The sequence below is a fragment of the Pongo abelii genome, chromosome 6 (assembly GCF_028885655.2).
Source record: "Pongo abelii isolate AG06213 chromosome 6, NHGRI_mPonAbe1-v2.0_pri, whole genome shotgun sequence".
Lineage (NCBI taxonomy): Eukaryota > Metazoa > Chordata > Mammalia > Primates > Hominidae > Pongo > Pongo abelii.
Window position 1 is genome coordinate 24936651 of NC_071991.2, and position 13512 is coordinate 24950162.

Here is a 13512-nt window from a genome sequence, read left to right on the forward strand (position 1 = left end):
AATAATTAAGATTGAATGCTGGATGGGCATGATGTTTCACGCCTGTAATCCCACCACTGTGAGAGGCTGAGGCAGGTGGATCACCTGAGGCCAGGCATTCGAGACCAGTCCGGCCAACCTGGTGAAACCCCATCTCTACTAAACATTAAAAAAAATTTAGCCAGGCGTGGTGGTGCACACCTCTAATCCCAGCTATTCCAGAGGCTGGGGTACGAGAATTGCTTGAACCCAGGAGGCAGAGGTTGCAGTGAGCCGAGATCACAGCCGTACACTACCGCCTGGGCCACAGAATGAGACTCTGTCTCAAAAAAAAAAAAAAAGATCGACTGCTGTGTGTACTTCCAGGATAACTCTGGAAACATCCTCAGCCCTACAAGACATGCACAAGCAAACCAGTCCAGTGCTATGTCTGATCCCACAATGTCTTTAAATCAATGGCTCTCCTCATGATTTGTATCAGGCCTCCTGGTGGGAAAAGTTGCTCATGATTACAAGGATAGGATTATTCTTCTGCTGTGGACTGTATTGCTGTAACACACTCCCCATGATGCTCCAGCGGATCTCTTCTCTAAGTCCAGGGACTCTCGAGTACTTTCAATTCCGGGTGGATAGGTTCATTCCACGGCCCCCTGACTGTGCCCCTATTCAATAGGAAGTAGCCAGAATGAATCAGTTGTCTGTTTTCCGTAGAGACAGAATGAAATTGACAGTGGGGAGTTTGTAATCAGGGACCTCAGTTATTTAAATCACCCTCTTTGTTTTTCTTCCTTCCCTCCTCTCTGAATGCTTTACTCCTAACCTCTCTAGACACTCCCCTCTGGCAATGCCTGCTTATCCAATTATGCGCTTAAAAAGTCCAGGCCAGGTGCAGTGGCTAATGGTGACCACGTGACAGTGAGGTGTCCTCACCCCACACTTCCAGAAGCTCTTTATTAACATCCCTGCTCAGCAATCATTCAACAAGACTTCCTTGCATATGTTTCAGCAAAAGTATTCCCACTCGCCTCATTTTCTCTATTTTTAAAATTTTTATTGATTTATTTTTTGAGACGGAGGTTTGCTCATTGCCCGGGCTGGAGTGTAATAATGCAATCTCGGCTCACTGCAACCTCTGCCTCCTGGGTTCAAGCAATTCTCCTGCCTTGGCCTCCTGAGTAGCTGGGATCACAGGTGTGCACAACCACAACCAGCTAATTTTGTATTTTCAGTAGAGACGGGGTTTCTCCATGTTGGCCAGGCTGGTCTTGAACTCCTGACCTCAGGTGATCCACCTGTCTCAGCCTCTCAAAGTTCTGGGATTACAGGCGTGAGCAACCACACCTGGCTAGCCTCATTTTTCTCTTTAACTGGGGGGAGTCTTCCTTTTCTGCTGACTCATTGACATGCATATCTCGCTGTGGCCCGGTTTCCTCCTCCATTCAGCCTAGTTAATCTACTTCCAAGGGCTGGGAGCAGCCCAGTGTAGACTTATCCCCCAGGACAGAGCCCTTCACCACTGCTCCATGGGCAACATGGGGTGAAAGAGATAGTTTTAGGGTAACACAATGTACTTTTGTTTTTTTTTTTTGAGAGGGAGTCTCACTCTGTCGCCCGGGCTGGAGTGTGGTGGTGTGATCTTGGCTCACTGCAACCTCTGCCTCCCAAATTCAAGCGATTCTCCCACCTCAGTCTCCCGAGTAGCTGGGACTACAGGCACACACCACCACGCCTGGCTAATTTTTGTATTTTTAGTAGAGACGGGATTTCACCATGTTGGCCAGGCTGATCTCAAACCCCTGACCTCAGGTGATCCTCCCACCTCAGCCTCCCAAAGTGCTAGGATTACAGATGTGAGCCACTGCACCCGGCAAGTCCCAAATAAGAACCACAGCCTGGCAGATACCCTGATGTTAGCCTGGTCAGACCGTCAGAGGAGAATCCAGCCACATCATGTTGGAAAACCTGTGAGATAAGACATGGTTGCTCTCTTAAACCCCTAAGTTTGTGGCAATTTGTTACACAGCAGTAGAAAAGTAATACACCATCTCTTTATTAAAAGGAAAAAACACCCACGAAAGTTAAATTAAGAGATCCATAAATTTCAACACAAATGAGAGTGCATACTCCTTTGTGGAACTAAAGTTTTCACACCTGTGTATTGCTATGCAAACAAAACACACTTGTATTGAAAAACTACAGCCAACCCCTTCCAGGACATACACCTTCTACCTGGCCCCCGCGGGCATTTGAATTCATGACTCCATTTTTAGAATTTCTGGAAACTGTCTAAGTTCTCCTCCTCACAGCCTCCCATCCCAGGAAGCTCAGGCCTCTTGGTTCTCAGGGAAGGTCCTGCTCACATTTTCCGGATGACATTATCCCCACGGGAGCCAAGTCTCTATTTGGAGATGTTTTCTTCCATTCTTTGTGTGTTTTGTTTTGTTTTGTTTTTTACCTTCTTAGACCCAGGAACAAGTCCAAGCAATGTGTGCTTCCCCAACAAGTGAACACAAACAGCCGCTTCCCAAACTGAAGAGACACATGCTACCTTAATTACGTGGTTGCTATTGAAACACTCGTGTGACAGAAAAAACCTTTCATTTGGGGAGAAAATTAATTGTACACAAACAAGAGCACATTTCATCTGGAATTAAATTCTTCAACATTCTCTTGGCAGAGAACCCTCCGGCCGTTTCTCTCCTTTTCTTTTTGGCATTAAGTCTCACCCCTTTTATGAGAGATTTTCTTGGCAAACAGGGCCAGCCTTTGAGGTCCCAGGAGAGTTTTGTTGTCACTTCCCTTTATTGGTCATTCTGTTGCCTCCGTTGAAGCTTCACTGGCTCCCGCCCACCTTGAGCCATGGCCCTCCCACCCCAGCCCCGTTCCTTCCTAACACAGTCCCCTCCCCTCAGCCTCTAAAGTGTAAAACTGTCCCAAGTCCATAATACCCTGCCCTCCCAAGGCGGGCAGCAGTCAGAGGTAAGCGAATGATTAAACATGATGAATAACAGAGCAGAAGATGCAGCGTGGGGAAAGAGCTCACTTTAGCTGCAACTCTGAGATTTGTTGCTGAGTGCCACAAATAATGAAATCGTCAATCTTCCCCGAACTAAAAAAAGGAATCCACCACAGCAAGTTTGAAAAGGGCAGGGAGGAAAAGTCCTGCCTCCTCGTTGGAGCAGTTTAGGGCCTGGTTGCTCTATGATCTTGCTGCCCAGCTAATCCATCCCAGACACCCTGGGAACTGTGCAGAAGGGACATCGCTGACCTGTCACCTGCCCAGATGCTCTGATCCTGAAACTCGCTGACTCACTTCTGGGAGGAGAGGACGGTCTTGGGTCTGTGAGATGTGTCACGGGCACACCAATGGGTGTCTTCTGGTTCACACATCATCACAATAGCACAGCCCTTGGCCTGGGCCAGAAAGGTGCATTTCAAAGCTGCCACAAAGGGACTTCTGGGGCAGGCTTCCTAAATGGGAGGGTGCCCAGGCCTTTGGAAATCTGCTCTTCTCCAGCCCTTCTTTCCTTTAGCTGCTCATTAGTCCTGGATCCTCCAGCAGCCGTGACCTGGGGCCCTTTCCACACGTCTCACTGTCCTAGGCTGAACTGTATCCCTTTCAAAATTCCTTTCTTGGGATCCTAACCTCCAGTACCTCAGAATGTGACCTTCTTTGCCGAAGTAATCAAAGTAAAATGAAGGCCGGGCACGATGGCTCACACCTGTAATCCTAGCACTTTGGGAGGCCGAGGCAGGCGGATCACATGAAGTCAGGAGTTCAAGACCGGCCTGGCCAACATGGTGAAACTCCGTCTCTACTAAAAATACAAAAAATTAGCTGGGCATGGTGGTGCACACCTGTAATCCCAGTTACTTGGGAGGCTGAGCCTGGAGAATCGCTTGAACCTGGGAGGCAGAGGTTGCAGTGAGCTGAAATCATGCCATTGCACTCCAGCCTGGGTAACAGAGTGAGACTTTGTCAAAAAAAAGAAAAATCAAACAAAAAAACATGTAAAATGAGGTGATTAGGGTGGGCCCTCATAGAACATGACCAGTGTCCTCATAAAAAAAAAAAAAAGAAAGAAATTTGGGCACAGAAACACACATAGAGGAAAGATGCAAGGAGAAGATGGCCCATCTACAAGCCAAGAAGAGAGGCCTGGAACGCAGCATTCTCTCACAGTCCTCAGAAGGAGCCAACCCCACTGCCACCTTGATCTCAGACTCCTGGCCTCCAGAACTGCAGGACAATACATTTCTGCTGTCAAAGTGCCCAGTCCAGGGTACTGGGTTACAATGGCCCTTGCAGATTAGCACCCTCACCAACAGACATGTTTCATTTGGCCCTCTCTCTTTTGTGTTTGTTTTTGTTAAATGAGCCAACATTCAAGACTCAAATTATTTTACATAAGAATCTCTTTCTTTGAAACTGTAGACACTGGCCAACCCTACACGGCAGGAGCTGAGTGGAGGCCACCCCCTCCCAAGCCCTCCAGAGCTCCTGGTGCTGGCTGCTGTCTCCCTGGCATCAAGACCGGATGTCAGCTGTTATTTTCCTCAGGAGGGTTAATTCCAGATACCAGGAACCACACTAGCCATGTTAGGCAGAAAGGGATTGAATACTGGGGACTAGGATCCCCCCAAAATCATGAGAAGGGCAGGGGCACAAGCTACAGTCTGGGTCCTCAGAAGAGACACCCAGAATAGGACCCCAGAACAGATACGCTAGGGACATAAACAAACCACATAGCCAGGCACTCCAGAGAAATGGGCTGTGGGGTTCGGGAGCAGGGGGAGGAACTGCTGAGTTGAAGGGCACACCAGGGGTCAAGAAGCAGCTGCCTCCAAAATGCACCCCCACCCCACTGTTACACAGAGGAGACAAATATAGCCTCTGAGGATTGGCCCCTGGGCTGTCCCTTCCTTCCTTTCTTTCTTTCTTTCTTTCTTTCTTTCTTTCTTTTTCTTTCTTTCTTTCTTTTTCTTTCTTTCTTTCTTTCTTTCTCTTTCTTTCTTTCTTTCCTTCCTTCCTTCCTTCTTTCTTTCTCTTTCTCTTTTGTTTTCTTTTCTTTTCTTTCTTTCTTTCCTTTTTTTTGGACAGAGTCTCACTCTGTTGCCCAGGCTGGAGTGCAGTGGTGTAATATCGGCTCACTGCAACCTCTGCCTCCCAGGTTCAAGCAATTTTCCTGCCTCAGCCTCCCCAGTAGCTGGGACTACAGGTGCCTGCCACCACACCCGGCTAGTTTTTGTATTTTTAGTAGAGTCAGGGTTTCACCATGTTGGCCAGGCTGGTCTCAAACTCCTGACTCCTGGTGATCTGCCCCCCTCAGCCTCCCAAAGTGCTGGGATTACAGGCTTGAGCCACTGCACCCAGCCCATTTCTTTCTTTACAGCAAACTGAGCCCTGTTACTTCAAAAGCCCAGTGGTGCCAAACTCAAATTTTTACACACCTGATTATTTTTTAAATAACCCAAAGAGATTTTTAGCCATTTAGAGCCTGCCTGCTTTGCCTACCTTGCAAAACCTCACGTGACAGCTCTTACTCATGCGTTAAAGATAGAAAGCCTTGTCATTATAGGGCCCCCAAATGTTCTCTGCCCTTGGGAGCACCCTGACCCAGAGACTCCTTGGGCTACGCTGCTGAGCAACATCACCTCCTCACACAAGATCTTGCCCCCAGAGTTCCCTTGCCCTCCCTGGCTTCTGCTGCGAGGGACCTTCCCTGCTTACAAACCTGTCAAAGTACTGCCCAGTGAAGCAAGTGTGTGCTACTGCCACCTCATGGTCAGATTTTCCCCATATCAGCTTGTAAATCCCTGGAACAAACCCACAAACTGAATGGCCATGCCTTGGAACCCTGATGCAAAAGACCCAACCCTTCCCACTGTGCCCCCGGCTAGCAGCACTCACTGAAGCGGGGGCCTCAACTCCTCCATGTCCAAGAGCCTGGGAAATGCAGGTTTCAGCTTTCCAGCCTTTGCAGCCCTGGAAGCGGACTAGGTGGAGGTGCCCACCCACAGCACTCATCACACACTGACCTCGGGCTGCAGCTTCTGCTTTCCTGATGCAGGCCCCCTTCATTCATGTATCGGGGTCCAAGGAAGCATCCTCATATCTGCCACATAGTGAGGGCTGGGAAACCAGGTGGGCTGGACTCTGATCCTCTAACTTTCTCTCCAGGGTCACCGACTATCCAGGATCGCCCGGAACTCTCCAGTTTTAGCACCAATAGTCCCATATCCCAGGAAACCCCTCAGTTCTGAGCCAATGAGGATGTGTGGTCCCCATGCTTCTCTCCCGGCAGAGCCACCCCTATTCTTCTGCAAATGATTCCAGTGAACAACAAGGGTTCTTTGCTAAAAGTGACTGCAAATAATCAGTCTACATCACCCTCTAGATAGAAAGGAGCATTAGTTATGATACAGGGTTTCCCAAAACAAGGTACACATATCTCCAAAGATGATTTGGGTCTTTCACAAATGAACGCTGCTTTTTTTTTTTTTTTAGTGGAGATAGGGCCCCACTGCCCAGGCTGGTCTCAAACTCCTGGCCTCAAGTGATCCTCCTGCCTTGGCCTCCCAAAGTGCTAGAATTACAGGCATGAGCCACCATACCCAGCCTGTGCTGCTTATTCTAATAGTATAGGAGTACTTGGACATTAGACAAAAATAAAACTAGCATATGAAACATATGAATTTAAAAAATTAATATTAGAAGAGATTGTATAATGCAAATGATAAAAATTATGACAGCAGTTCGGGAATGTCTGAGATTTGAGAGCTCTGTTGCAGTAGGAAAATCCAAGCCTGGGAGCCTGTGGGCTGGGATAGCCACCGTCACTCTGCATCTGCTGGTCATGTGACAGTGGACACGCTGCATGACCTTGGAATGCAGCTCCTCATATGTAGCATCATGAGGCCGCCATGGCCCTGTGGGTTCTTCTCCCTCAAATGCAAAGACCAGCCGTGTTGTGGATGCCAGGGTGGGGCCTGCACAGGCTGCCCCCCAGTTCCTGCTGCTGAGACTTCCTGGTGTGGCCCCGGACTTGTTGTCTCTACTCCTGGTCCCCAGCCCCTCCTGTGTCTGAGAACTTCACACAGAGCCAGCCATGAAGTCCCTGTTTGGATTGAGTTAGGTGTCTGCCACTTGCAGCCAAAGGGCCCTAATGGATATAAATGGCTCTAGACCAGGGGTCCCCAACCCCCAGGCCACAAACCACTACCGATTTGTGGACTGTTAGGAGCCAGGCTGCACAGCAGGAGGTGAATGCCTGAGTTCTGCCTCCTGTCACATCAGCAGCAGCACTAGATTCTCATAAGAGGGTGAACCCTATTGTGAACTGTGCATGAGGGGGATCTAGGTTGCACACTCCTTATGAGAATCTAATGCCTGATGATCTGTCACTGTCTCCCATCACCCCCAGATGAGACCGTCTAGTTGCAGGAAAACAAGTGTAGAGTTCCCACTGATTCTGCATTATGGTGAGTTGCATAATTATTTCATTATATGTTACAATGTAATAATCATAGAAATAAAGTGCACAATAAATGTAATGCACTTGAATCATCCTGAAACCATCCCCACCCCCACCTCAGTCCGTGGAAAAATTGTCCTCCATGAAAGTGGTCCCTGCTGCCAAAAATTTGGGCACCGCTGCTCTAGACAGTCCCATCATCCTGGATCAGGTCCCAGATCAATTCCCTCTGGCCTTGCCGGCTGTACCTTTGCATGTCCTGGTCCTGCTCTCTCCTTCTGGGACTTCCTTCCTCACTCTCCCACCTTCCCTGCCCAGCCCAGCTCACATGTTAGCTCCTCCTGGTAGACCTTCCTGACCTCCCTTCTCTGGGCCTCATGGTACATGCTCCTCTGGACAGGCTCACCTATGGCCCTGCCTCCTCCTGAACTGACCGACCACAGTGGGGCCTGGGTGATGTTACTTCACCCAGCCAGGGGCTGGAGGAACCACAATGCCCTCCTCCCTCTGTGGGCAGGGTGTTAGAAACCTTTCTTGGGCTCATTCATCCTTATAGGCTCCATCTTCCTGTCTCAACTCCTATTTCCCCCAACGCCCACATCTTTGGGTTTGTAGCAAGCAGCTTGATCAACTCCCAGCACATTCATGGTCACAGGAGGACTCCAGTGATACATGTGGGCTATTGCAGCATGCGTTTCATGGGTTGAGGGGTGAACATCGTGAGTGTGGGTCTCACTCAATCAAGCTTTTTCACCATGAGAACATTCTAGAGAAGGCCTGGAAGCTTGTGGTATCTGCCAACATACTCTTAATTATAAATTCATCACGACTCATAAGTCCCATGTTTGGAGCATCTCCATAGGAACGGTGCGAAGTGACCTTGGATTTGCTCTTGACTCCTTTCTCCCTCACATCACTTCCAACTGATCAGAAAATCCTGCTGGGTCTATTTTCAAAATCAGTCCTGACTCCCACCACTTCTCCCCACCTCTACCACCCCACCCTGGACCACCAGACCACCCTCATCTCTGACCTGGAATATTCCAGAGCCTCCTCACTGCCCCCGCCTCCTTCTCACCCTCTGTGGGGCCATTTCTTCCATGACAGCCACAGGGCTCCTGTTAAACCCATTGGATCACGTCCTCTGTCTGTTCAAAACCCCCCAGTGGCTCTGTCATGCTTGAGTCAAATCCACACTCCTCACCGTGGCACAAGGTCCTGCACACGGTCCAGAATCTACCAAATTTTTGGACCTTATCCCTGACTTCTCTTCCTACTGCCCACTCCACCCAGGCCCACCAGCTCCTCAGCTTCCTGCAGCCCATGCTTGGCCCACTCAGGTCCTGCCCTCTCTGGAACATTCTTCCCAGACGTTTCTGTGGCCCGCGTCTTAGCTGAGACTTCATGGAGCGGCCTTTCCCAGCAGTCCTCTTGGGATAGCCCTCTCTCCTTATCCCTTTATCCCAAAGACTGGTTACTTTCTCTCTATATCCGTTGTTCACCTTACTTGATGCCCCAGGAACCTGGCTTCTAGGGACTTTCCCCAGCCTCCCTGGCTTCAGCCCACAGGCACTCTGGCAGGGGATGGAGGACGGGAGTAAAGAGAGTTGCCCCAGGGTGCCAGGCAACAGCTGCGGCATTGGCAGCAGCTGCAATTCTCAACACCCACAGCTTCTGTGGCCCGTTCACCTGGCTCACATTCAACCAGGTTCTGATACACTACCTCCTCCTCTTGCCCCTTCAGGCCTTGGGAGACTGGAACTAGTCCCAGGGGCACCACCCCCACCTTGGTCCCCGCAACCCAGCCCCACTGCTCATGGTCGATGAACAGTCTCTTCCTTAACTCTCCCCAGCTCTTCTTTTTCATGAGGTTTTCCTGTCCCACCCTGAAGAGAAGAAGATTTAAAACACTGTCAAATGTGCCCTGACACAGCATCAACTCATAAGATAGATGCCAATTTTAGAGATGTTAAAGATGCAGGAAAATGCACATCTTAGAGCCAATGAAAGGTATTAGACATTTGTGTGTATCTTGTCTGTCTCTTTCACTCCTCCAGTGGGAACCCCATGAGGCAGAGACATTGCCTATTTTCCTGTTGACTTCTCAGAGACCAGAGCGATGCTTGGCTTGTGGCAGAAGCTCACTACATACTTTTTGGTTTTTTTTGTTGTTGTTGTTGGGTTTTTTGTTTTGTTTTTGTTTTTGTTTTTGACACAGTGTTGCTCTGTCACCCAGGCTGGAGTTCAGTGGTGCAATCTCAGCTCACTGCAACCTCTGCCTCCTGGGTTCAAGCCATTCTCTTGCCTCAGCCTGCTGAGTAGCTGGGATTACAGGTGTGCACCACCACGCCTGGCTCATTTTTATGTTTTTAGTAGAATGGGGTTTCGCCATGTTGGCCAGGCTGCTCTCGAACTGCTAACCTCAAGACATTGCTAGATCACTGTAAGAAGGTGATAAATGCTTGACCCGGCTCAGTGTGTTTTGTGCCAGGTTTATGTTCTGAGATATAGGAGGGTTAACTAAGCTGGGGCTGTGGATTATTTATATCCCCCCACCCCTGCCACCCTGTGCCTCGGCCTCCCAAAGTACTGGGATTATAGGCATGAGCCAATGCGCCAGGCCAGTATTTAAATAAAAGATTGAATCAGCAAGAGACACCCAGCCTCTGGTAGCTGGCCTCCAGTGAGCCCCCCTTTCTGGAACTCGGGTGTCCCCCACCATGTAGTACCATATTTGGTGACCAACAGCATTTGGGAGAAGTGATGATGTGCCACTTCCAGTATCAGGTTATAAAGGCAGCCGTTTCCATCTTGGTCCTCTCTCTCTCTCTGTCTCAGAAGCCATGTGGTGGAGAGGCCCATGTGGTGGAGAGGCCCATGTAGTGAGGGACCAAAGCCTCCTCCCAGTAGCCACGTAAATTATCCTGCAGGCCCATCTGCCTTGAGCTCTTACAAGTCTTAGAAGACTGTAGCCCCAGCCAACAGCTTGCCTGCAACTTCGTGACGGATTCTGGGAGCTCAGCTGCTTTCAGAATCCTGACCCTCAGAAACATATGAAATAATAAATGTTTGTTGTTCTAACTCACTAAGTTTTGGAAGTAATTATTTACAAAGCAATGGATAACAAATCCACAGCCCCAGCTTAGTTAACCCTCCTATATCTCAGAACATAACCCTGGCACAAAACACTTTAAGCCGGGTCAAGCATTTATCACCTTCTTACAGTGATCTAGCAATGTCTCATCCTCTCCACTGCCAAGCCTTCCAGGATCAACTCCATTTTTCTCTTTCAGCCTGAGCCTCGGGCCCAACTGAAGGTGGGGGCTTCCAGAGCTTCCCCCTGGCCAAGATCCCTGTGAGCTTTGCCCTTCCCCAGTCCTGACGCTGTTGCTAGTTAACTTTCCTGCAGACCCTTCTACATGGGGCCCAAAAAGACTCAGGGAAAAGAAGCAGACATTTGTTACGGTACATATACACCATGGAATAGTATGCAGACATGAAACGGAAGGAAATCATGTCCTTTGCAGCAACACGGATGCAGCTGGAGGCCATTATCCTAAGTGATTTAACATAGGAACAGAAAACCAAATACCACATGTTCTCACTTATAAGTGGGAGCTAAACATCGGCTACACATAAACATAAACATGGCAATGATGGACACTGGGGATTACTAAAGAGGAGAGGAAGGGAGGGGGGAAGGGCTGAAAAACTACCTACTGGGGGGCCGGGTGCAGTGGCTCACGCCTGCAATCCCAGCACTTTGGACGGCCGAGGTGGGTGGATCACCTGAGGTTGGGAGTTCAAGACCAGCCTGATCAATATGGAGAAACCCCATCTCTACCAAAAATACATGGGAGGAGCAGGAGGAGGGGCGCCTCCTCCTGCCTCCCCCCTCTCCTCCTCACCCCACTGGCTGCAGGATAAATGGCCTTTGGGTCGAACACCACACAACGGGATGTTTATCAAATTGCAGGCTGTGATGCATTAGTGGGTCTTGAAATCAATTTAGAGGGTCGAGCCCGGCGTTGAAAATCTGCAGTAGACAAGAATAGACTAGGTCAGGAGACATCAGAGCGCGTTGTGTGCAGCGAGGGTGAGTGTCATTTGGGGAAATGTGCTGCGTTTCTGTATAAATGGACGTGCGTGTGTGTGCTGGGTGGCAGTTTGCAATGTGTTTCTTACGGTGTGTTGCACTAAAAACGTTAGAGAATCTCTGTCGTACCGCCTTACGGTAACACAAAGGGGAATCACCATTTTCCTCAGAACCTTACATTTCCCTGATTTGAGACCCATGTATAAGACTGAAAAACAGGTCTAAGCTGGTGCCAAGAGTTTTGGTTACGTAGGGATAAGGCTGTGGCTCCCTCATCCCACAGTCCATGCTGAGGGGTGGAGGGGAATTGAACTGCAGGAAGAAGAAGTGATGAATGTGCAAGAAATGAGACCGGGAAAGGGAGAGGCTCGGAAGGCAAACAGAGAGAGGGAGAGGAAGGGACGTGGGGATGGGTCTGTGACTGGGAGGGAGAGAAAAGGGGTGCAGGTCATTCCTGGAACTCAAGGAGCTACCTTCCTACATCGCTGAGTCAGTGCCACCTGGACTCAGAAACACTCGTTGTCCATTCAGTGACCCCTTGGAGCTTTAAGAGCTCTGTTAGGATCCAAAATACGTCCAGTAGATCTTTAGAGCCGTTCAGTTTTCATCCCATGTGGGCTCTGGACACATGTGCATGCAAACTAATATGTTTACACATATGCACACACGGATACACATGCCCACAGACACTCATGCATCCATGTGCTCACACACAGATACACTCATACATATACATACATGCACATGCCTGCATACAATGCCCACACATATATGCACACTGATATGTACACACTCACACAGACACACTCATATGCACACACTAACACACATAGACACACTTATATGTCCACTCACACACATGCTCACTCCTACATGCACTCTCCCACACCCACACACGCCCACGCACTCACAGACACAGTGAGTCAGGTGTATTTAATATGCAGTTCATGTGTGTGCCTCCCTCCAGATCCCCATGTGACCTGCCCATCAGAGGAGGCCCAGAGTCCTGGGGGGAACCCTGGTGTCCCTCCATGTGATCTCCATGACAACCCAGCTCGACACCGGTTTGTGTGTGTGAAAGCTTCAGGGCCCACACAACCTCCCACGTTAATTCATGCAGATCAGCTGTTCACTACTCAACACTCCCATGTTATGTGAGGCAGCGAGGCACAAAATTGGCATCTGTTGTGGGGGGGGTGTGTGTGTGTAGTGAGCTTGGCACACAGGATGAGGTTTGGGGCAAAACAGCATGAAAGATACAGCCAATAGTAATTAGATTACGGTTGTTGATTTCTTTCAAAGGACTTAACATAGAATATGAATCCCAAAGATATATTACATGTGGTGAATTCTAGAGAATCTCACGGATAGAATGGGGGTAAAAGGAGAAACAACACACTTGCAAATTTGATAAAATTTCCCACACGGTCCTGAAATTGTTGGTGGAATGGGGGATTGCAGTCCGGGTATGAGGCATTCGAGAATCTGAATGTGTCCCCAAAAATGCTCCCCAGAGACTAGCACTGATCAGGCCGTGGAAAGCCCAAGACCCCACACGACAGGTTCTGGGCTCTGTCTTCCTTGAACATGGTCAGTGGAAGGGTTGGGGAGAGACGCAGAGGCTGAGAATGGCTGGAGACAAATGGTTGGATTCGGTTCTTTTATCTGTAGCAGGGACTCAAACCCAGGGTGTCCTGGCCGCTGGAAGGTTGAGCAATGCTGGGCCGTATTTCAACACATGGCTTCACTGGCTGAAGCAAGGCTGGTCCTGTGGCCGAGACCCCCTTTTCCAGCCCTGCACGGGTCCCCTGACCCCCAGGCCTGCAGGCGTTCCCATACCCGCCTGCAAAGCCCCCAACCCCCCTTGGGCAAGGACAGGCGCAGCTTCAGGTCATCGTCCTCCTGCCCTATGTGGGCAGAGTTGAGCCCCCAGAGCTGGGAGGGAGGCTCCCCAATACCCAT

General features: G+C 49.5%; 1 pseudogene; it reads right to left on the reverse strand.

Annotated features, from left to right (window-relative positions):
• LOC112131857 (beta-glucuronidase-like) overlaps window positions 1-13512 on the reverse strand; it is a 54601-nt pseudogene extending 41089 nt beyond the window's left edge.